The 24148-nt window shown below is 44.7% G+C and overlaps 1 protein-coding gene across 7 annotated transcripts in view; it reads right to left on the bottom strand.

Moving 5' to 3' along the window:
• LOC122414222 (latrophilin Cirl-like) overlaps window positions 1–23938 on the bottom strand; it is a 101019-nt gene extending 77081 nt beyond the window's left edge. For all 7 annotated transcript variants that reach the window (XM_043425275.1, XM_043425276.1, XM_043425281.1 and 4 more), the window contains exon 1: window positions 22409–23938. The gene's annotated coding sequence lies outside the window, so the exon portion shown is untranslated. The remainder of the gene's footprint in view (window positions 1–22408) is intronic.
• Between the last annotated feature and the right edge of the window lie 210 nt (window positions 23939–24148).

Raw genomic sequence — 24148 nt, 5'->3', positions numbered from 1 at the left:
GATGCAAAAGAGTGGAGGGGGGGGAATCGAGGCAGAGCGAGAGAGGAAGAATCTTATCGTTACAGGTTTTCATGGCAGGATCTCAAGCGGGTGAGAATAATCGCAGCAAGGTTGAGAATGTTTGTCCTTCTGCTGCTGAGTCTCGCCTTGTTTCTTTCTCACGCACGAGCGCACACATCTCTCGTGCTACGGTAACGCGCTCTAGCATTATCAAGCGGCCTTTATTAGATCCAATTAAAAAAGGCATCGTCACATCTTTGTTTGCGAGCGCGCGAGGACAGTGAATTAAGACGGCTGGATGTAATGAGAAGGGGAAAGAAGAGCTTCTGTATCATCAAAGGCATTACTTGAGTTGCGCACGAAGCGAGAGTGTACGATAATATTTATGAAAGCTGCTAGGATGAGAAAGCTTAATATTCAAAGTATTAAGGCAATTTACCGAAAGCCAGCAGCACCGAAGGAGCATTCTATTTTCTTTCGCTGCTTCAATACAAATGGGCCGCGTTTCCATCATAAAATATTCGAAAAAGCATTGAAGTTACTCAGGGTTTACGAATCTACTTATCGCTGAATATTTAGAAATAAAATGTCAACGAAATATTCGGAGAGAAAGTGTTCCAACTCCAAAGGATTTTTAATAATAAAACAATGTGCTCCCAGCAACGCGTCTCTAGCATCGTTCGAGCTTATGAATTGTGTGTTCAATAAATTATCAAGTTTACAGTCTTTTGTACTGAGAGAACATATGGAAAGGAAGAATTACGGTACGTCGTAGAGCTTCGATGAGGTTTTATATTGTCCGCGCGTTTAGTCGGGGTTTGTATGGAGTCAGGATTGTCGTGCGGATGTCGTAATTATTGAGACACGCGTTACGATATTCATGCCATGTGCGTAAATATGAAAAAACAAACGATAAAAAAGTTAATGACCTAAAATTGAAGCGATTGAATTAACTCAACGTTAGAAACTTTGAGGCAATAGTTCGCGGGTTTTCCCACCGGAAAAGCAGCGTCGAATTCGTTTGATCGTTTAGAATAACTGTGTTTTTGTGGCTATATATACGGTCTCATAATGACACCAAATAATAATATGTTCCTTTGTGACGAAAAACTCCGTATTTTGAACGTTTACAGTTAAAGCGCACCGAGTCGTTTAACCTCGTCGTGGGTTTTTACCGGGTCTTTCATCTCCCGCGCAGACCTTCCGAGCCTCCTTAAACGGAAATCATTATACATCTGGTTTTACGACTATGCTTACGAGTAAAACTTTCGGTACGAATTATGGAAAAGTATATATCGGGAACACTCTCGCTGTCCCATTTGCCGTAATAAGCCAGGGCCCCGCTAGACAAACTAGCGTAAAAAAGCGTTTATATACGTTCGGCATTAGAGCCCCCGTTCCGCCAGGGAGGAGCACACAATGACAAGGTGTCGGGCCTAATCTCATGGCTGGCCATGTTTTCGGATTTGCGCTTGCTCCCGAGCAAGGGAAACAAGGCGATTTTACAGTGCGGATACGCTACGACGACGACAACAGGTTAAGGTAACACGCAGCACAAGGCACGCTAAGAGCGAGTGGCATACTCTCAGCCGCACCGTGAAAATAATGCTATAGACATGCATTAGCGACGACGCTGTGGAAGAGGGCCAAGGATGCTGAGGTTGCAGCATCTCCAGGACGCAAGCGAAACGGAAAGAGATGCTACATTCCCGGGTCAAGAAACCGAGGGTCTCGAAATCCGCTTATCCAGAGGAGGGATTGTGCGAGAGGAGGCGGGGAGAAGAATGGGGAGGCAGAAGAGGCGAAGAAGAGGAGGAGGAGGAAACGGCTGCAGGCAACGAACCTGAACAGAGGCTGCCTTGATCGAGCGCGTGTATGGATTTGCTGTGGGATTTAACATTCCAATAGGAAAGGTCCTTCAGGTAGGATTTCACTCGGCCCCGGGGGGCTATAGAGGCGAAAGGTTTTTCGAAGAAAATACTCAATCGTCGCACACGGCACTGAACCAGCGACATCTACGAGCCAGCCTTTGAGAAAGAAAATGGCTGCATGGCGAAGCAGAAAAACGTTTGTTCAACGCAACACACTCAACATATATATAACGAACGTGCGTGTTACATTTTCATTTCTTACTACGATTTTACGGGGGAGTTTTCGTCCCATCGACGCCTCCCACGAAACTTGAAGATCGTGAAGAAATACGACGCTGAAGTTTGCAACGTTCGAGTCCAACGAAATTAACAAAAAAAACATTTGTGATTCTCCTATTTTTTATTCCACGAATCGTTGGTGCAGGACTGAAAAACTACGAATTGCAAATTAAGCATTTAAGAGAATTGGAGAATTGCTGGAATCGTTGGAGAGTTTTTTCAGTTCATTTCGTTGGACTCCAACGTTGCAAACTTCAGTGTCATGAAGAAATGTCAAATATCTTAGTTCTGTTCAATGCTACGTTTGACCTATTTTTTTTTTTCGATGTGCCGCAGCTGCCATATTTTATCGCGAATGCTACTATCAATGCTGCGAAATATTGATCGGTGGAATTCCTTTGTACTTTTGCACACGAGCAGTTTATTGATGCTTCTCGAGCCAAGGCTCTTCAACTTCTCCCGCAAAACTTCCCTCCGCGTATTCGATTATACTGTGTAACACAAGTTCTTGCACGGTCTATCGCAGGCATTCGAAACGCGTTAGTGGTTTGAAATTGATAGGAAGCGAAGGAAGTATGATCTTCCTCGCGGAGGTCGGATCATCGATTTTTTGAATCCCGATAATCGGGAGGACCGAATTGACAAAAACGAGGCCGGAAGTCGTTGTTTCTTATTTTCCGGCGGTATTCAACGTCCACGGTGCCATGCCCTGGGAGAATCGGCGCAGAGTCCTACTTTATCCGCGCCACGTTCGTCCCATTAACGCGCGATGTACCGGCAGCCCGTTATGTGGGAAATACGAGCCACATGCACTCGTTGAGACTTCTCCGGTACTCGCTTGATCCAGAAACCAGAAGAGATCGGTGAAAATCGAGATTGTAATTTCGGCGAAAAGTTTTCGAAAGGGGAGCTGTGAAAAATGCTTTCGTTAGTAGTTTGTGCTGAGGGGCCTTGGCGCTGCTTCCGCGTTTCGGAGTATCCCCGCGGTGATTTAAATTGTGAAAAGTTCGTGTGAGCTCAAAAAATTCAGGAATGTTGTTGAATTATTGATCCACTGGAAAACTCGGAGTATTCACACAACGAGAGGATTTTATAAAACCAAAACTGCAGAGGCGCCGACGCGTCCGCTTCGTTATTTCCTCGACTGCGGGTCGTTTTGCTCCAAATTTTCGTGTCCGACGTAGCAACTTTTCTCTTCGCTCCCATCGTACAACTCGTATAACGTCCCGAGCCTACAAAAATGTCGCTAAGTGGACTCGGAACTCGAAAACGAAGTTAGCTCGAGAGCCGTTTTTCGAAAGCGCGTTTCCTGCAACGCTGACTCTCCGCAACGAGATTGAAAATCTTCGTCTCGTGGCTCTCTGAATCGTCGGAAGCCAGCACAGGCATGTATATTTCTTTCATATATTCGTCCTCTTTTCGTTTAATTGGGCACTTCCTTATTTTCTCAGGGGCAATAAAACAATCATAAATTACGGGCTCTCGAGTCGATGCGGCGCATAGACAGTTATTAGAGAAGGAGCGAGCTTCTTTTTTTGTTTCAGGCTGCAACACACAGAGAGCGAGAGAGCGTCCGAAGCACACATGCGCGCGTGAGCAATACGCACGTGCGTTGCAGCGGCACACAATCCACACGCAAAAAAGTGCGTGTTAACATGCGCCAAACGGGCTCCCCGGCATTAACGTTCCCCCGTGCGAGTTGCAAACTCGGCTTGTGTCATTAGCGCCAATAGCTAATAAGCAAATGGCGTGTCCGCGCTCCAAGTTCCGAGGGCTTGTACTTTACCGCGCGCCGCGTGCGTACAACGCTCGATGTCGAGGCTGTCCCAGCGTGTATCTCACGTAAGTACACTTTTTACCGATTTTCTGAGCGCAAAGACCGATTCGAATGTGGGACTCGGATTGCTATAGAAATTACGCTACAGAAACTGCACTTGACGACGATGTCGGGCATCTCCCTCTGGAGGTTTCCGCGCCTCGCGGGGAGCAGTGGCGCCCTCTGGAGTTGTAAACTCGGAAAAGCTGCGAGTCCGTATGCGGGGGTGATGTGAGATTCGATAGATCGATTTGTACATCGACGAGTGTTTGAACGGCGGAGTCTTGGTCACGGAAACTACGATCGAATAAGAGCGATCGAGTCCGATAGAGAATCACGATCGATTTTTAAATATTGCGGTATCGTTAGGATTATAAATAAAGCGAAAATTCGGCCGAGAGCCAGCTGCTGTTTTACCACTCATTTGAATTCAGTAATCCCGGCAACTTTTGTTTCCCCCTGAAAAACGACGAGCGCGCGCGTGTCCGCTGCATTCTTCACGGTGCATGCGATCGAAGTGGATTTTTCAGGGGCAGCACTCGCAGCGTCACACGCGCGCTTTTAATGCAGTGGGATCACATACCAACACGGCCAATGAGTGAGTCTGAATTAAAAACGAAAGCATAAATAAAGACACGCGGCATTCGGCTTGAAGAGACAAACATCAATTGTACGCATCTGTCCAAGTGTCTGGAGCGTGCTTGCTCGAGAGTATACGCGCTCAAACTTTTGGCAAGACGCGAAGGAAGAAGTGTAACGTAAATCGTCAAATAGCTGAAAAGAAGCGACGCAGCTGCTTTCGTCTCGGTGATCTAACGTAGCTCGCTGTACGAAAAGTATATAGAGTCAAGAGAGGCAGCGAGAGAAAGCAGTGAGGAGGCTACGCACAGCAAAAGGAATGGAACGACGACGATGGTGGGGAGATTTCTCAACGGAGGTCGCGCGGACGGACGGCGTGTTTGACTTTTTTGGTGGCGCATATACACGCGCACGAATACGCGCGTCCTTATAGCGACGCTTCTCGCTCTCTTTCTCTGCTCCTACGTGAACGAGCGAAGAGCTCTTTCCAGCAGATGCCGACGTACCGAGCCTTCGTCGCGGGTACATTCGCGTCTGTTTTATGCTCCGCGAGTCTATGCGCTATGAGTCGTGTCCAGTGCGTCGTAAGTAATAAGTACGTGCGAACCCGTTACGAATAATTCATGGAGAAAGATCACTTTTTTTATGCTGCAGAATATTTTTCACCGAATGCGTTATAAAATATGACGTAAAAGGACTGCCTACGCGACGATGATTCGGCACACTTTCAGAGCGCATATGCATTTGAATATTACATTTTTATCGGTCCCTCGCGACAGTCTGCGTTGACGGGTTCAGCAATCTTCGTTGGGAGTGCGAGTACGTAAATTGGATTTGGCGCGCTATACGCGTCGTCCAGCTTTTCTAGGATCGCTTTCTGGCTCGTCAAAAATCTTCGCACTGTTTCACGAGCCATTGACCACGGTATGATAATTTCTTTATCATTATTATTGTCCCGAGGGTAAACGCGCTCGCGACGGAATCGTTTATTCTCAGACTCGAAAGCGAAAGTTCGTCGATAAAATTTATTCTTTGAGGGCACTTTGAAGAAACCGAGAGAAAAAAGCCCCCGATTGCGAAGACAAAGAGCTACGGAAGCGGAAAAATAATCGTGACAAATAATGTTGACGAATCAGACATTTGACACGAGCTGTCGCAGCGATCAGGGCCTGATAAATCGCATGGTAGAACATAGAAAAATGGGAAATTCAGCGATTCCAAGAAATAGGCGTGAAGGATGACAAGGAACGGGGAAAATCGATTCTCCGCAGGCTGCTCGCTCGCGCCCGCGTTATCGTCGGAATCACACTCTATAATCGGACGTGCCAGCCCGAGTCGTCCGCGCTTCACAATCGAGCGAGTTTCTCATTACTTTTACGCGTCATTTCTAATGTATGTGTATGACAAGGTGCTCCCAGGTACACGTAGATAACTCGTCTTGCCCCGCGCGTTATGCTCGAACTAATGAGCGTCCACAATTCCCTGTCACATTTCCCACAGCGACATCATCGCGCTATACGCTCGATTTTCGTGAAAACCACATCGAGAATTTCGGTTTGTTCGTACTCCGAATTCGCGACACGAGCGATTTTCTAGAGTGCTTAGAAAGCCATTTAAGGTCGAACGGTAGCATGTATAAAAACAAAAAAAAGACGGATTTTCGTGCAAATTCTTAGCCACGTTCGAAAATGTGCGTTAACTATTTGTACGCGAAATTTTGACGGGTTCGACCATACCGTTTCTGGAGCAAATTGAATTAATTTTTTTACATCGGATCTTATGGAAAAGCGTAAAAGACGCAAAAAAAACATTGATAAACTACTGCCAAAAAAGCCACTTTTCGATGAAACGAACACTGGTATATGAACCAACTGTCAAGATAAAAAGTACACAATCGTCATTTTTTTTTTCATGTAAATTGAAAACCAGAAACTAAACTCCATGTGCAGTTGGTAAACGCGAGAAGAGTTCTACCTTAAAGTTGCACAAAATGTTCAACACCAATATTGTCACTGGACGGAGGGAGTATTTGAAAAAACAAAAATGTCACAGGCTCGAGAAACGAAGCCTGTAAAACTGCGTGACCGGTCGTTGAAAAAATCTATCAATTCGTCCGAATGATTCTCTCATTTTCTCGTTTTCCACTAAATGAAGTTTTTAACGATTACACGAGCATAGGAACGCGCGCGGCTTTTTCTCAGGCATTCGTGTATATATACGTCCTTTGTACACACGTGCACGTGTATTGTACAAAGCTGATCAATAAAAACTACCGGTTCGAGAACGAGGAGCATTTAGAGGGCATCGATACAGCGATTTCGAGGCAATTCCCATTGGAAAAAGAGAGCCCTCTAATAAAGTTTTTTCGGTCGAGTTTACCAGATATAAATGTTATCGACGGGATAGTCGTGTAGAAAAACGCTTTCATAATCGCAGCTTCGTGCTAATTCCACAGTGACATTGCCAATTGAACATGGTAAGTATGAGCTTTTAACGTTGATCGTTTAGTCGTATTTAAACGTTAAATAAACGAATGAACTTTGTCGTAGAATGTTAGAATTCGTGCAAATGACAAAGCTCCCTGAACCATCATAAAAATTCGTCACGCTCATTATTTCGGTGTTTATTCCCCATAGAAATGTTCATTCTCCCGTCACGGTTGCTGCTCCCCGGCAATAATATTTTTTTCACCAAAAAGATTTCAATTGCCGTCACTAATCCGGTTTAGAATTCGGTCTCGGAAGGTGGCCGCCCCGAGAGCAGGGAACCATTCGCGATATCGATGCGTGGTTTCAAAGCGGAAAACGAAGGGCAGCTTCGAAGGGGATTTATTCGCTCATCAATAGATGGCGTTTGACGGTGTAAAAAAAAAAAATATTCGAGCAGATGTACGGCGTGAACGCAAGGATCAATGAAAAAGGGGGTGCGGGCAAAGCCAATGGGCATGATGCTTCGCGCCCGGTGAGTTATATCGAGCATCGCGAGCAGGCTCGAACGCTTAAGGACTACTACACGCAACGAACATCATTGTATCGTGGGTCGTGTATATATGAGAGATTTCCCAGCGGGAGCGTTCAAGAGTTTAAAAAACTTTACTCCCTACGATTCTAAAAAAGCGTTTCCTATCAGAACTGGGGAGATCCTTCGCATCGTTTATTCATCAAGTGCACGAGACACGCGACATTTAATGTGAGAGGATTATGAAAAATTTAATTCCTTAATATGCGACTTCGGCTTCGTTCGAAAGTCGATTAACCAGACTCGATAAAAACGGTAACGAGATCGACGCCTGACTTGGTTCTTCATGACGCTGAAGTTCGCAACGTGTTTTGGAGTCCAACGAAACGATGTAAAAAGGCCTCCAATAATTCCAAAAATTCTCCAATTTTGTTCCTTGTCGAATTTGCAATTCGTAGTTTTTCAATCTGCACCGCGGTGCTTCGTGAAATAAAAAATTGGTGAATTACAAAAGTTTTTTCCCTTCGTTTCGTCGGACTCGAACGCGCCGCTGCAAACTTCAGCGTCGTTACTTCTTCGTATAATTCACGAGCTTCGATTTCTTCACAAAAATACGCAAACATGCAGAAGCACAAAAGATTGAGCACGAAACGCGCATTACGTATACGGAGTAGCCGCGAGTGGATGCTGGAAGATTTATCGAACCGAGTCATTCGCGTTGAGTGCTGAATTCGTACTTCGTTGAAAATACTTCGGTGAAAATATATTAGCGGTGAGAAAAAAGTTGGCGAAATTGTGGAACACACGCATCCCAAGAATAATACACCGTTGTATACGAATTCGCGTACGTTTTATATTATGCAAGACGTTTGTGTCTATAGATGGCACTGAAACGCGATGTGCCCTCCATCCCGCTCGAGTTACAACTCCCACCCGATTCCCCTTTGTTTTTTTATTTATATCCCGCGAAAACAAGGTGAATTCGCAGAGCAGAGAGGAGGAGAGCGAAATGCAAAGAGGAAAGAGAGTTATACATTCTGGTGCACACAGCGAGCGCGTTCGACTTTGACACTAGTTTTCCGTAGCCCATGGGCGTTGAGCGCGAGGGAGGGGGCCGGGGGTGAGACAAGTGCGGTGTGTAAGCGAAGAAACGAGTGGAAGCTCGAGAAGAATGTGAGAGAAATAGAGACGCCCGCGTACTCTGTACGAGCTTTTCTACGTCGGGGATTCATTCGTCTTTTCCCTTTTTAATTCTTCCGAATTCTCGTCTCCGCTGCACCGCGTGAACCCGCGTCAAAATCGCCTCGAATGAAAAAATTCAGAAAAATATCTCCTCTACAGTTTTGCTCTCCGTCTTTGCTCGCGAGTGTAAATGAATTTGAGTAAAACCTCACCGAGTAGAACCGTATTGGGTCCCATTTTTTGTGTCCCTCGCCCGAGCTATACGAATTCCGAGTCGAGTGACGCGAGTGACCAGGTTACCGGATGGCCCGTGTCAAAGCACTACTTGATAATACTTGAAAAGGGGCGAATAAAGAATTGGGAGGACGTGCACACTCCGCAGCACGAAATCACCCATACGTACTCGAGTCAGCGGATGAGTGGGCCAAAAGAAACACACACACACACACACACTTGAAGAGAGATATGAACGCGTGGACGTAGCTTTCTTGAACGGAGGTTAAAGACAGAGCGAGCACAAGGAGACGCATCAGATGCGAGGGGGAAGTGCCTCGAGTGGGTAAAAGAGAGCGAGGAGAATTTAGAGGCGGGAGACGCAGCGTCCGGGTGTACAGAGGACTTGGAAATTCTCGAGTTTCCTTAATTGTGCCGAGTTTTTCTACATGGGAGCTCCGGAGTGCCAACTGACTACTGCACCGAGTTCGAGACTCTTCCGCAGCCTGCGGGGCTGCGTTATATATCTGTCGTTCATCCTGCGCTGCTCCTCTCGAACGAGAAGAGATGCAGACACCGACCTCCCAATCAAGCTCGAGATGGTGTGTTGAAGCGCTCGTAATCGGCTTGCAAGAATGCATAAAACCATGAGAGGATGGGAAAATACCAAGTTTTCAAGATACCAAGAGAAATAGAGAAAAACGTGCGGGGATATAAGACTGAATAAAAGTAAAATTAAGAGGAAATACAAGAAAGCGAATTGTTGAGTGGAGCTTCGTCGCCGCGGTCGTCGCTATCGATCACATAGAGCTTCGATCAATCGAGTTGATCTACTTTTTTTGTATCCGACAAATCGAAAGGTTGCTCAAGCTAATTTTCATTGCAAGTTTCTTGCTCGACTGTCAAAGCACCATTTTTTCAGAGGCTTTCAGTCGGATTGGAGGAAAATTTGAAATTGTTGTTTTTAAATATGAGAACGAAATGAAATCTCCGGAGCACGAGATTTTATTGGGCTGCGTATACGCACAAGCTGAGCAGAATAATAAGCAGCTTTCGTTGGGGGGGGGGGGGGATACAAATTTCCTCGTAAAGCAATTAACTTTATATATTGGCAAAGTAATAATCGTGATTAAAAATATAATTCTGTGGGAAAAATTCATTTGTATACAAGGGAGGGGCATAATTCCCTCGGAATGTGTTATTTCCGTGGCGCGGTGCACATTACATTTTTCGGTATCATTTGAGCGCGTCCTTTATAGTTTCGCGTGCAACGAATCGCACTAAACAATTTGTTGAAAAAATTTCATCGGGGTAAAAACGACGGTGGAGAAAAAGCGGTTGCGTGCGTTGTAATTAGAGTGAACGAAGTTATTTCGACGCGAGAGACCTGTTTTGAGTTGGAAATTGAGTGAATTTTAATGAAACGCGTACGATTTGCGTTATCGCGGAAGACCGTTCGATCGAGAAGAATTTCCTGTTCAAGCGAATCCCCGTTTTCCTTTCCGATAATAAATTCCTACGAATTCCGTTATTCGCTAAAAAGTTGTCGACTCTTCAAAAGAAATCTGAAAAACTAGCTTGGACCAAATCACTTATCAAACTTCGAGCTTCAGATTCCCCGCGAGACTGCGCATCAACCACAGAAAAAAAAGGAACAATAAGTGATATGCAAGCGCGACGAATTTTCCGGACGCGACACCGCATTTTCCTCATCGCCTGATGAGTTAGAAGAAAAACACCAAAGATCGGAAATCTCCTCGCCAGCAGGCTGCAGCATTATCAAACCCAATGGGGATAGTCCTCGTGAGTCCGACGTGCATACAGACTGGGCGGCGAAGAGGCGAGAAAACGATATAAATAAAAAGCACGAGAGCGAGTGAGAGAGCAGAAAGAAAGAGAGGAGGAAAAAAGCGAACGTACAAAGGCGTATCGGTGGTGGTGCGCTTTATTATAATATATACACGCGCACATACATCTCTACGTAGCGCAAGTTCCGAGAGCGACGCGCGGTGCGTTCGCTCCGCGGAGTGGTTCTACCGAAAAAGAACACTCGGAGGGCGTGAAGTGCGCCAATCATGGGCCGTTATTGGCGGCAATTATGATAATAGCATACCCTCGAGAGAGGATGCGCGAGATGGCCTCTCGTCATACAAATACGCACACCGAAATACACGCGCGAACACACGCGCGCGAGCGTAAAACCTGTGTGCGAGACGCTTCACCCCCGAGCCTCCGTAACTTTTAATCCTTCGTAGAAAAAACGTCCTTTTTTAACTCGATGCCCTTCATCAGTTTGATCTACGGAATCAAATATTTCCGGATTCTTCGCGCGGCAATCAGATTAGATCGTCAATTTTCTCGATCGCCTATGGACCGTTGACCGTTGACGGATCAAGAGGTTTTCTCTGCTGCGGAGAACATATAGTGACGACGAGCAGACTGGGAGGATTGAAACAGATCGAGTCGAGGAGAATATTAGTCATATTTACGAGAACAAAGGTTGTGACTTTTTCTGCAGACTCGATAGAACTATTTTGACACTTTTGTTACGACGATTCTCTCCCGACTCGAGCTCCATTGATTTATTGCGGAAGGATACTCGCGTAGGAACGTAACACGTAAGACGAATGAGTTACGCACGACGTCCGCAGGTCTCGCGAGAAAGGCTAGCAAGTAATTATTGCGATGCGGCGAGGGCGACTCTCGTTCGCGAGCCAATTGATCCCGTCAGTATCGCAAAAACTTAATTCCAATGGAACAGCAAAGCGTTTGTAGTTTGGGACGCTTCCCCGATGCGAATTAAGCTGAGCGACGAAGATTAGCCTGCTCTCCGAGCGTCACTCGGGCGACGGGTCGCTTTGACTGCTGCATTTATTACACGTCCGCGAGCGGGGAGCACCTTCACACGCGTACCTTGATATTCGCATGGAAAGAGCGAGGCGCGCGATATAAAAGCAGAGTAGATATATGTGAGCGGTGTGCTCGGCCCATTGGGGCACATACGTATGTACGCGGCCATTAATGAAACAACCAGCAAACAGAACCGGCAGACCTTGTTGTTGATCTCACACGACGCGCGGGCTCCTCGAGAGCCCTGCGGCCTTCGTCGCTTGCACGCACGACAATTACCCAGCTTATAGGCCATCGTACACAAATGCATGCTGATACCTGTACAGAGTCGTTTCTTCTCTGTGCACGGCTCTATATCTCCCCGGTTATTTTCTCCCCGCGAGCCGCCTTCGATAGATAAAAATTATTCGGATATAAAAATAATAAAGCTTTAGCCTCACCAACTGGTTACTACTTTGGCCGACGATTGCATGCCGGCGCGACTCCTCGGAGATGATAACTTTCGTGTACTCGCACACTCGTATTTCTCAAATTATGCGTACCTACTTTCCTCTTTTACCGCGCATTCGAAGATTATTTCCGTTTGCTTTTTACGGAGCAGCCAACTCTAAAGAATTTTTTAAAACGAAAAAGTCTCAAGGAGCTCGGGAAAAAAGCTCGTTGATCGTATCTTTTCATTGGTTTTTCAGATGCAGGAGCTTTATCGCACTGGAATAAAGGATCGGTAAATTCAAAAAAATTAACGAGCGTTGCGCCACTTTCGAGTCGACCGACACAAACGACAAAAACATATTTGTAATTCACCCAGTTTTTATTTCATCGAGTATCGGTGCAGATTGAAAAATTACCAATTGCAAATTTGGAGAATTACTGGAATTATTATGGAGGCTTTTTTACATCATTTCGTTGGACTCGAACGTGCAAACTTGAGCGTAATAAAAATTGAATTGTTGCAACCCAAAACTACGATAACGGGTGGCCAAAGAAATATGGAATTGTTGAAACTATTACGTGTGTTCAAGTTAAACTGGATTTGAGCAACTTTAACACATTCTCGTTGATCGCATTTGGTGAGACAAATTTACCAATCCTTTCTTTCACTTTGCAGAAAAATCGATGGACGCGATGAAGAATTTGGAAAATATTCGGATTCCGTTCCCTGGCGAACCGGGGCCGGTTCGTTTTGTCCCTTTTATTTTAGCTCCCACGCGTCGCGAGAGGGAATGCTTGGCCAATGAACGCGACGCGACGAGAGCTTCCCGATGTTGAAGAATACTTGCCAAAGTTTCGCCATCCGAGAAAAGTTGAGGACTCCGCCAAGTCCCTTGATTACGATTTAGTTTATAAAGAGCGAAGGCGAGTGCACTTGAAAACATTTTGAAGGACTGCCCCCAGCGTCGGTGCTGGTGTTTCTCTTCGTATAAAGAATCGTGCCGTTTTTCACGGGCCTTTACATCGCGTCTTTCCACGGTGAAATACTCGGGAACAAGCAAACAAATGCGTAATGACCTCGCGGTGGGACTGTGACAAGCTCACAGAACGGAATAGTGCGAGCATCCGAAACGAGCAAGTTTGAACGACGTATCAGCTATCACTCGGGCATGAGATCGACAGAATTCGATAGAGATATGACAAACAAAAAGCGCGGAGCGTTAATGACAGTGCGGGAATTAATGCACGGCGCATGGGCGGTCTCGATGCTGACATCGGTGCATGACAGAGCGCGATAGGGAAGCGACCAACTTTTATTTTCAGAAAACAAGACAGAGATAAAAAATTACTAGAACCAATAAAATGTAGTTTTGAAGCGAAAAAATCATTTATTTCATCGTCACCAAAACATATTAGAGATTGGTTCCCTCATATATTTACTTGGTTCATTTATTTCAGTCAATTTCATAAATTTTTGTTTCAATGACAGTAGTTGCTTTAATCTAACAATTTTTTATCAATTATATGTAATATGTAGTTTAAATCAATAACACTTTATCATTCAAAACATGCATGTTTTTGAAGAAACTACTTATTCTTTTTATGAACCATGATTTTAAGTATATTATGTTGTTTATGTATTATAACTATATTACGTTATCAATTGCAAAATTATTTTTCACTGCCCGTAATGGTCATCACAGTTTATGGTACATCTCCGAAATCGTTTTAATCGAAGAAAAATTCCTACCTGCATGGGGATTCGATACCTGCCTATAGTACCTACGTCTTTCTAAGTATACGCACGCTATCGACTAGACTACCACGACATTGTTAGATATATAAACTGAAAAAGGAATTATATAAGTTGCGAAAAGTATTATATTTCGATTATTTATTTGTTGAACCATGACAATCACTGTTAATTTGAAAACACACATTTTCACGGATCTATATCACTTCATTATATTGAACTCTCGTTTAATAGTAATAATGAGATTAATTATTTTAATAAAAATATTTTTAGAAACAAAATAATGATGAATTCATTGCAAGAAAATAATTTTTGCGAAAAAAGCAATTTCGTATTGAAGTCGTTTTGTAGATTCAAATAATCTAATGTTTTTTGATGCGATAAATGTAATTAATCCAATCAATAAAAAATTTAATCAAATCTATTTTGATAAAAATATTTTTAGAAACAAAATAGTGATGAATTTATTGCAAGAAAATAATTTGTTCGAAAAAAGCAATTTCGTACTGAAGTCGTTTCATAGATTCAAATAATCTAATGTTTTTGATACGATAAAAAAAATTTAATCAAATCTATCACGCATCTAATTGATATTATTAAATAAGAGTTTAACATATATATTGAAGTAATAGATCCATGAAAATATGTTTTCAAATCAACAGTGATTCGCCTGGTTCAACAAATAAATAATCGAAACAATACTTTGATTTAATAATAAGTAAATACATGTTCTCAAATTCAATAATTTTTTTCTCTCAGTGAAGATACGAAATAACGATCTGGGCTACGAGAGGAGTAAAATTGTTTCGATCGGTGAGCACGAATTTCGAGTTGTTCACTAAACATTGCGGAAATACAAAAGGATTCCAAGGAAATTTTGACGAGGCCGCGCGAGAAGAGTTGGAACGAACAATGCCGCTGTTCAGGGGGGATCAATCCGACGAAGAACGCCACATAAATACGCGGTCAAGAAACTCCTCATCAAAAGTTTAAATGAAAAGTGGAACGAGAGTCGAGCTCAGAGATATTCTCTGGCTTTCTAATGAGAGGGAACAATGATAAAAAAAACTGTACGAACAAATGATTCTCATTGAAAATGTGTACCTCGAGAACAGCAACAACCGAAGAAACGACGCAGCGCACATACACATTTGATATTTTATGAATAAACGTAATTTAAAGAGCGATAAAAAATCCTCCGATGCCGGAGAGTGTCCGAGGTTAAATTGAATGATTCTCGAGCCTCCATAAATCAAACGTCATAATCCTTTGTGCGCTGCACAACTGAAAAAAGCCTCCACAAATCGCAGTGTGTATATCGCTTGTTATCATTAAATCGAAAAATGCGTTTAAATCAAAGGAATTGAGTGCTCCCCCTTGGGTTCCCTTGAAAGAGCGGATTTGAGGGTGTACAGAGGTAAAAGAGGTTTTGTAGCGTCGTGGCAGGGCGTCGCGCGGAGCTTCACAGAGGCTGGCCCCTCGAGCGGCGATCAGTTACGAACGACACACCCGCGCGAGGTACAAAAAGCTCCGTTTCTTCTGAGCGCTGGAGCAGCGCGGGTTAGACATTTACGAATATTATTAAACGATTAAATTGGACGATATACAAGCGACGATGTTCATGTGCGATTGAATTGTTGAGGAATGCAGTGAAGGGTTTTACTGCTCTCGCGCCCCGTACCGGTCAACTCGCTCGTATAAATATTGTGCGCGAAAAGAGGGCAACACGTGTGTCGGGGGAGGGAGGGTGCGCGGAGAGGAGGAAAAAGTAGCAACAAGCACCGACATAGTTCAAGGTAGGACTGCGAAACTCGCGAGGGAACAAAGAGGAAACGCGAGCGCGCGAGAGTTGCGAATTTTCGATTCGACACGGGGATTATTATATCGCTCTGCTCGGTAAATATACAGATATAGGTAGGCGCGGGCGGCGCGCGTTCCTACAAGCCAAGAAGCTCTCGCGCTCTCTCCCTCGCTCGGTGTTAGACAATAAAATCGGTCCCACCGCGCGAGTTCCCATGAAAGGAATACACAACTGCGGAGAGCGAGAGAGCCAACGGGACGACGAGGGGGGACCGAGCGAGAAGAAAACTCACCTGGAGAGCCTCGAGAGACGGTAGAAGAACGTTGCGGGGCAATTACGCGCCGTAATTCGCAGGTGTTGTGAGAAAGCAGCGAATGCCGAGGTGGATGCTCTGTGCACGCCTTAATCGCAGTAATTTTTCCACCATTATATACGTGTACGTGTGTATGGGCTCGGAGCAGAGGACGAGAGGATTGACTTTATCAGAGGGGTGGCTCGCGTACACCCATATACGAGCGAGCGCGTGTGCATGCGTGCCGCGCTCTCACCTTGATCCTCCATCAACCCACGGGCCGATTACGCGTTCGACACGTTTGTTTCAACGGCTAAACTAAACAACTGCGCGCTCCCTCTATGAGCCTCCGATGGGTGTTCGAGCCTTTTAACTTAGTCGTTTTTTCATTCGAAATTCGCACCACCGAATATATACGGATTCGACGGATTTTCAGTTCAACGAATTACGAATTGCTGGTACACTCGACTTCGTCGTCCCGTCGCTTCCCCCCCGCATTTCGCACCTTATTGGCTCGCTTTTCTGCGAATTTTTGTTTCGCACGGAGACGACAATTTTCGCACTTGCCACAGCAGAGTTTTGACAAACCGCGTTTGTACAAATGACCCGAGCTATTAGAGTCCTTCCTTCGCTTCCCAATGTCGTTTCGAGCCCGATTCTCATTCCGGGACTTTCCGCCTGTGAATCTACGCGGGCCCATAAACCACCCAGGCAGAAACTGACCACCCAAAAAATGTGATAAACTTGGCGAAATGTGGTTGCCAAATTTGAACTCATCGACAGGCGTTTACTGGGACAAGCAAATATTTTCAATAAGAACATTATTCTGACTGTGGAAAGTCTCCCCAAAAATTGAATTCACGTTGGCAAGTGAAGTAGGATAAATCACGTAATTCGATGAATCAATTGTTATTCATTTGATTCAATTGATCGAATAGTAATTTGACGTACGTCTTCGGCATTTCATTCAAGAATCTATATGGAAGGTATAAATAAATATGTGCGTATCGTCGGTTAGAACGTGCATAAAATAGATGATATGAGCACGAAAAGTACGTGAGTGATCGAAATTCAGGTGTTTGCTCATGCACGAGGCCGAGGCTCGTGCGAGAAACGCGACACTCGTGTCGATGGAATTGTCCCGAAGGCCGATGATGTGTACGAGAGTCGTACGTGTGTCGCCGCTGCATGCTCCCAGCAGCCGATGGTACTACGACTGTCCCCTGTCTTTGCAATTCGTGCTTGTATTGTGTTTCGTACGCGTTTCGGAAAATACATATTCGGCAGTTGATGAAACAATGATTCGAAAACAGTTGTAATTGGGTATTGCAGCAAACAGCTCGATTGTCCGTGTGGAACAAGACTCTTTGCAAGTTTTTATTTACCGTCATCGTCACGGTGAAAAGAGTAATTAAATACACAACGTAATTAAAGTTTTGCTGCGATTACGCGGGCTGTTTTTAATCCGCGAATCCGCGGGGATTAATTGAAACTTTTCGTAATAATTGGATGCGCGCGGGAGTGTGAGAATAGCTTCGCGAATACTTTTCCATGCTATCCAACAACGATTGCCTCCGATGGATTTATTTCGATTGCACGAGCCGGTATCAACGTTTGTTTTTCGTTTGAATATTTGAGCGAATTCCTCGAGCGGAGGTCGTTTCACTCGGAGAATTAAAGCCAGTATCGCGAAGCATCGATCAAAGATTTGTTACGTTGAAAGTAGTTCAATTATTTCTCCATCGATCGCGGGCTGCCCGCGTCTGTGCAAATATCCAGCCACTTGCTAAACCCCGCCGCGTTCGTGTGTGTGCTTCGACCCGCATATACACTCGTTAATCTGATAAATGTGGATGCAAATGTGCAAGAGTTTATTGTCGCTCGTGACAAGGAAAAGAGAGGGCGAACGAGCAGGGAACAGGAGTTGACCGAACACGGCCAATAAAATACATCAAGATTCGACTCGATCCAATATGGATTAACAAATAACACGTCGACAATAAACTCGTTGGGAAAGAGCGATCCAAGTATTTTCAACGAGCCCCCTATATAGCCTATTCTATCTCGAAATATATTCAACTGCCGTTCGAAAAACGCGCGCGAATGCGTTAATTTCCCTCAATTACACAATCATAATCGTAAATAAATAAACAGCAAAACGCGCCTCTTTTGATGCTTTCTGTTCGAATAAAGCTTATTAAGAATTGTAAAAATGTAAAAAAAAAGTTTTTTCAAAGATCGACAGAGCTTGAGCCAAATGTGTCACTCCGATGTAATTCCTCACCGATACGATACTTTTTACGAGTTTCTAACTTGTTCGCATCCAACTTGCCCGCGATCTAACGTCGATATAAAAGTTTTCCCTCGCGCACTAAACCGAGGGGAATTGAGGAAGATAACGTCGAATATTTTCATCATCTCGAGACTCTCTTTCGCTTTATTAAACGCCTCTTTGATCGTTTCCACGCTAATCGTTATTCTCTCCCAAGTTTCCGGAGTCGAGTCATCTGCGCATATCGGAATCAATACATTTTTTAGTCTACCTCGCGACCCCCCCCTTCAACATTTGCCACATAACTCTCGTCGCGTCGCTCTTTCTCTGCGGAGGATCAAGCGAGCTTACTCCCTACATTTCGTCTGCCATTTTGAATAAAAACAATACTTGGGATCGCGAAGCCCGCGCGCGACCCCGATCTACTGAAAAATAACATTTTTCACTCATCTCTCTCGCTCTGAGCATCATCCACGAGTCCATTTACTATACGCATCCCCGGCGAGCGCTCGAGCTTAAAAATTTATTAACATAAAAGCGCGGTGGAAGCTCCGAAATGGTTTTGAAAACACTAAAACCACCGGATTTTAGATTCGGCTGTGAATTTACTTTATAAAAAAATCCCCTTGGACTTGCGCCATCGATAATAAAATCACGTCACGTATATTTTGACGCATGGAGATTTCTGCGCCGATGAAGAAATGATTTCACTCTCCCCTCGCGATAAAGTTTGACAAAATACTTAAAAAGTTAAAAAACGTTATAAATCTCCACGAAATCGAAAGTCACGCTAGTGCGAGTCGAGATAAAAATAAATTTCCCTCGAATCAAACGTCTATCGACGCGCGTCTATCAACGATGACGAGAACGTTTCGGTATGAGACTTTTTCAATAACTTTAGTAATTTGTCATGTTCTTGTCACATTTGATGGATTTCTCTAATTTCGAGCTTTTTTCGCGCAGTAGACCGAGAGAACCCTTATCACTTTTCAAAGCGATCAATGAGAATTCGCTAGCTCTCCAAGCAACTTCGGTAATGTCATTCATTCGTTTTCTCAACAGAGAGGCAAATGTCATCGAGTTTTTCTGTGTTCCCTCGTCTCATCCACTCGCAGCAACTCAAGTATCGTGATCGCGCACTCTGTACTTAGTCGATACGCGAATGGAATGACAGCTCGTGAGAGCCGTTGCAAAGTGCAGTTATAATATTCAACGAGAGATCGGTTTGGAAAAGCGATCATCAGTTTTGTTTTTGTAAACAGCATTCCGGGTAAACAGGGTCAAGCGTGGAAAAACAAGTCTCGTGTTACAGGAATTAAAATGCATTGCGCGATTATCGCGGAATCTCGGCAGCAGAGATCGCTCGCTGGACAAAAAGAAGAAGAAGAAGATCAGGTCGACGATTTCCTTATCGCGTTTGTCACGAGTACGCGAATAATTCGTTCTTTTTATCAGAAATTTTCGACCGAATAACCGAGGAATGCAATTGTTTTATTCGTGATTGTGATTTTTTATTTTCCCCTTATTCTTCCTCGCTCCAACGAAGGTTTCGTAAATTCTCACAGTTTTTATTAGCGGGAGTGATAGACAATAGAAAATCTTTGAAAAATCAAACGCTCCGGGAGGAAACGACGTTATATTTTGATGAAACATGGAGAGACGCGAAAATGTTGGAAATTCAATTGAAAGATTTTGAGAGGGGAAAATAAAAAAACGTATCGAGAAGAGTTCTCTCGCGGCGGGTGACGTTTGTATATACGATATCGTAACACCGCATAAGCCGGCTGGCTCGCATATATTTTTTGGATTACAGCGAGGGATGAGACCCCTGTTTTGCTACTTCTTGCGCCTTTGAATACCCGAGGATAAGACCCTTGAGAAAAACACTTGGAGAAGGAATCCTGGCAGCCTCGGATACACACGCTAAAATATGCGCGCGTTCGTAGAATTTATCGTCGGCGTATATGTTTTTCCTTTTATATTCGCTGCTTTTCCGAATTCATGCTTTTATATCGAGTGAGTTTTGAGCCGGCTTTGCGCAGAGCCTACGCGATATATTTGCACTTTGATTTATAAACTTTGTGCTCGATGCTAGCGCAACCAGTTCGTTCGGATTCTCGAAAAACGTTAACGCAAATTGTCGAGAAATTTTTGTTTCCTCAAACGCGCTCGTTTTATCTTGTGGGAAATCGATTCGACACAAAATAATCTCAGTCAATAATTTCCGAAGCTTCGCTCCGCTAATCGAATCAAGCGCTGCGCCATTTTGACGTAATAATTTTTCATTACTCTTGATTAATTCCATTTTCCCTTCGTCTCTTCCATATTAAAGTTCTGGCCGGCTGAAAATCGCTCGCGGGAGCCGAGCGGTTTCGAAAGCTTTTTGCAAATTGGTGGAAATTCGAGCTCCGCGTTGCATCGAAGCTCACAAAACTCGATCGAAATTACATTTTCGTCGTTTTTTTTTTCCCCATTTTTATGCACTTCGCGAAGCCGCGCTGCGTGCAGAAATTTACGGAGCGAATAATAAATGCGTTCTCGCGTTTTTTTTTAGCCGATTATTCATTGAAATCCTCGAAAAAGAATCCCTCGTTCGCAATTGATCAGAGTGCTCTTCGCATCCGCACGAAAATTTATCTCGCGAAGCGAATCTTCCTTATTGCAAACGTTTGTCATATTTGGAGTAAAAATGGTAAAACAGTGAAAATATTTACCGCTCGCTTCGACGCAAAACCGATGAGCCGATCACGAAGAATGATTCGAAAAGTGCCAACTTCAAAAAACACTCGACTCCTGTTTCAAGGAAATCAAAAGACACGAACAAGCAGAGACTGTCGGTTAAATATGCGCTTCGCTCAAACTCACAGAAGGCGAAAGAAACGAGTACGTTCACCGATCACGTTTCGTCGCCGAGATTTACCCCACTACCGTTTGATCCATGACCCGGCCTCGCGCGATATGATGTTCAATTAGATGTTCTCAACGTCGAATTAAAGAATGAATTTAAAGAGCGCGCGGTACAATGCGAGTGCAATAAATAAAATGTATTATTCGATAATTTCGATGCCGACTTATTGAATCACGAGGAGAATGGATCCCGACGAATAATTGAGTGTCAAAACGCAAGTTTTGCAAGTGAACGGAATCGCGAGGAGCGTTTGAGTCTTTTTTCAGACAATTTCAGTTCGCGACGTTTCCGATTTGGCGAGTGAAAAAATGTGTTTTTCCTCTCAACTTTCACAATTTTCGCTCATGCTTTCGGAAAGATTTGAAATTTCTCAGAGAATTGTGTTCAACGGCTCCTCGAAGCGAAGCTTGAAAAATTGGAGTTTGCTCCGACAGAGCGAGTGTGTGACGAGAAACTATCGCGTCACTCTCGAACGCTCAACGGCCCAAGCGCGCTTCGATGTCAAATGGAATGATTGAATAATGCGATAAATTTTACGAGATCTCGAATGAATCGCTTCCACCTATTTGCCCCGTTGTTGGCGAGGTCAAGCGAGTTTTCCCGCAATTAAGTCGGTTGAGAAAAAAGTCGATGATGCAGTCCGATTCGATGACGGATCGGAATTCATTTTTTTCAACGCGTTTTTTTTTCAAGTAAAATAACAAAGCTCTGTCAATGGTGCATGAATTCAAAGTCCCCTTTCGTCGAGGATTTCGTTAACTTTGAATTACAATTGGAACGGTGACTCTTTTCAACGGATCGATAAAGTCATCGATTATTCCTTAGCGAGTCGAGCTTTCCGAGTCGAGTGCGCGATCGATATCTTTACGAATTCAAAGATCCGAGTGAAAATTGTCTCAATTTTGACGGCGAAGGAACGAGAAAATGGTGAGTGTCGGAAGGCATCGAAATGTCTTCCTCCTTCAAGGTCTCAAGTGTCAAGAATCTGTCAGAAAAAGTGCTGGGATAATCGACGAATCTTCAATCGCGAAGATGGCAAGATTTCAGAGGCTTGCGAGAATAAAATTCTTCGGGTTTTCCGATCGAAAAAATCGATACGAAATCATCGACGGTTTAAGAGATAAAGAAGAAAATAAAGATGATAAAAGTTGGGATGAAAAGGCCAAGAAGTTGGAAGAAAAAATAATGACGTTGGTACTCACAGGCAGTACGGATCCGACGGTAAAATGCAGGCACATATCGCAGAGCCCGAACGATATATAATCCAGCAGCGTCACACTGATCACAAGAAAATTATCACAATGATATTTGGAGATATATTTATCAAGCGCACGATCACGTATTATCCACAATCGGTAGTAGTAGTAGTAGTCGGTGCACATTTACGAGGGCGATGAAGACGTTTCAGAGGGTCGTGCGACGTCGTTATTTGGTAGGTCATTCGAACTCGTTCGCGAAATCGACGCTCGATTAGATCGAAAAGTCGTCGTTAACGGGTGCGGAGGGAGCGGGGAGGGCGGGCGAGAAAAAAGGAAAAAAATCACGATTCACCACAGTTGTAGTTAGAAAAGCCGTTGGCGAGTGAATAAACTCGGACGAGCCGAGATCGCTCGCATCGGTGTATAGCCGTGAGCATAAGAAGGCACGCACGCACACCTGAAAGTAAAATACTTCGTCGCACCACTCGCACACATGGGTATAAAACTGCTCGGATTTTAGCCCCAGTCGGCAGGTATCCGGTGGACGTTTAAACACTTTCGAGTGGGCAAGCCCGATAGATCGAATAATCCAGTAATGCTTGCCACGGAAAATCCTCCAAGCCCGTGAGCCGAGGACACGGTGCGATATACATAAGTGAGGATATGTATAAGATTCTTAACGCGCGGAGTATCGCGTACGCTTCACATTCTCGGTTGAACTCGGTATTCACGTATCACGTTCGAGAGGAGGTGAATTAAAGGGATAAACAAAAAAACTAGCACAACTGGAAGGCTCAACTGGCAGCACGCCGACCGCAGTTATTTCATTCACCAGCACAAAACCCGGTCTCGAATCTTTCTCACTAACTTTTTCGATCTGCGAGTGTCGAATAAGCGCGCAGGAAAAACCAACGACGACAAAAAAGAGAAGAAGAGATGGAGCAGCGGTAAATCCGAACGCACAAACCGTCTACGAGTCGTCGCGCGTAGTGTCTCGCACCGACGATATAATTTCAGCGAGACTAAAAGTATCCCGAACTCATAGAGTGGGCCACGAGTCCCGGACGTGTGAGCATCGGTGTGCCTCTAGCGCGATATTCCATCCGTCGACTCGGGCCGAGAGCACACGAATTATCGGTGTAGTTTGAGGTAAATGAATAATCCATCACGAGGCATCACAACGGAGAGAGGGCGCGAGTGTACGATTCCAGTGAAAACTTGACGAATTCAAATGCACCCTTGTGGATGATGCGCGTCCGTATACATTCTGTAAGATTTACAAGTTCGCGAGTTTTACACATGTACCTGCGCGCATGTGTAATTATGTGTGTGCGTTGCGTGCGATTTCACGAGTCCTACATTCAAACGTATCCTATATACACGGATCGACAGCCGGAGAGGGAGAAACGACGCTCGCCCCGTAGTGTGTGTGTGTGTGTGTGCGCGCGCGCGCGCGAGATCGTATATCGTGTGAGAAAAATGCGAGGACGATGCGCGTGGGAATAACAAGACAAGGCTCGATCCGCTCTCGACAACGTCAGCGGCGAAACTAACGAACGAAGGGGCGACGGAGCGTTGGCCCCCCCACCACGCTCGGCTCCAAGCCTGGGTAGCTCCTCGCTCTTTCCTACCACGCCGAAGCCTCGTCGCTGCGACTCCCCTCCTGCCCCGAAAGCACTGTCGCTTCCCCTGGTCCCTCCCGCTGTATGCCCGCGGTGGTGCCGGTCCTTCGACGGAGCCTCC

This window comes from Venturia canescens, chromosome 7 (assembly GCF_019457755.1).
Source record: "Venturia canescens isolate UGA chromosome 7, ASM1945775v1, whole genome shotgun sequence".
Taxonomy (NCBI): domain Eukaryota; kingdom Metazoa; phylum Arthropoda; class Insecta; order Hymenoptera; family Ichneumonidae; genus Venturia; species Venturia canescens.
This window is presented reverse-complemented; position numbering and strand designations above follow the sequence as displayed.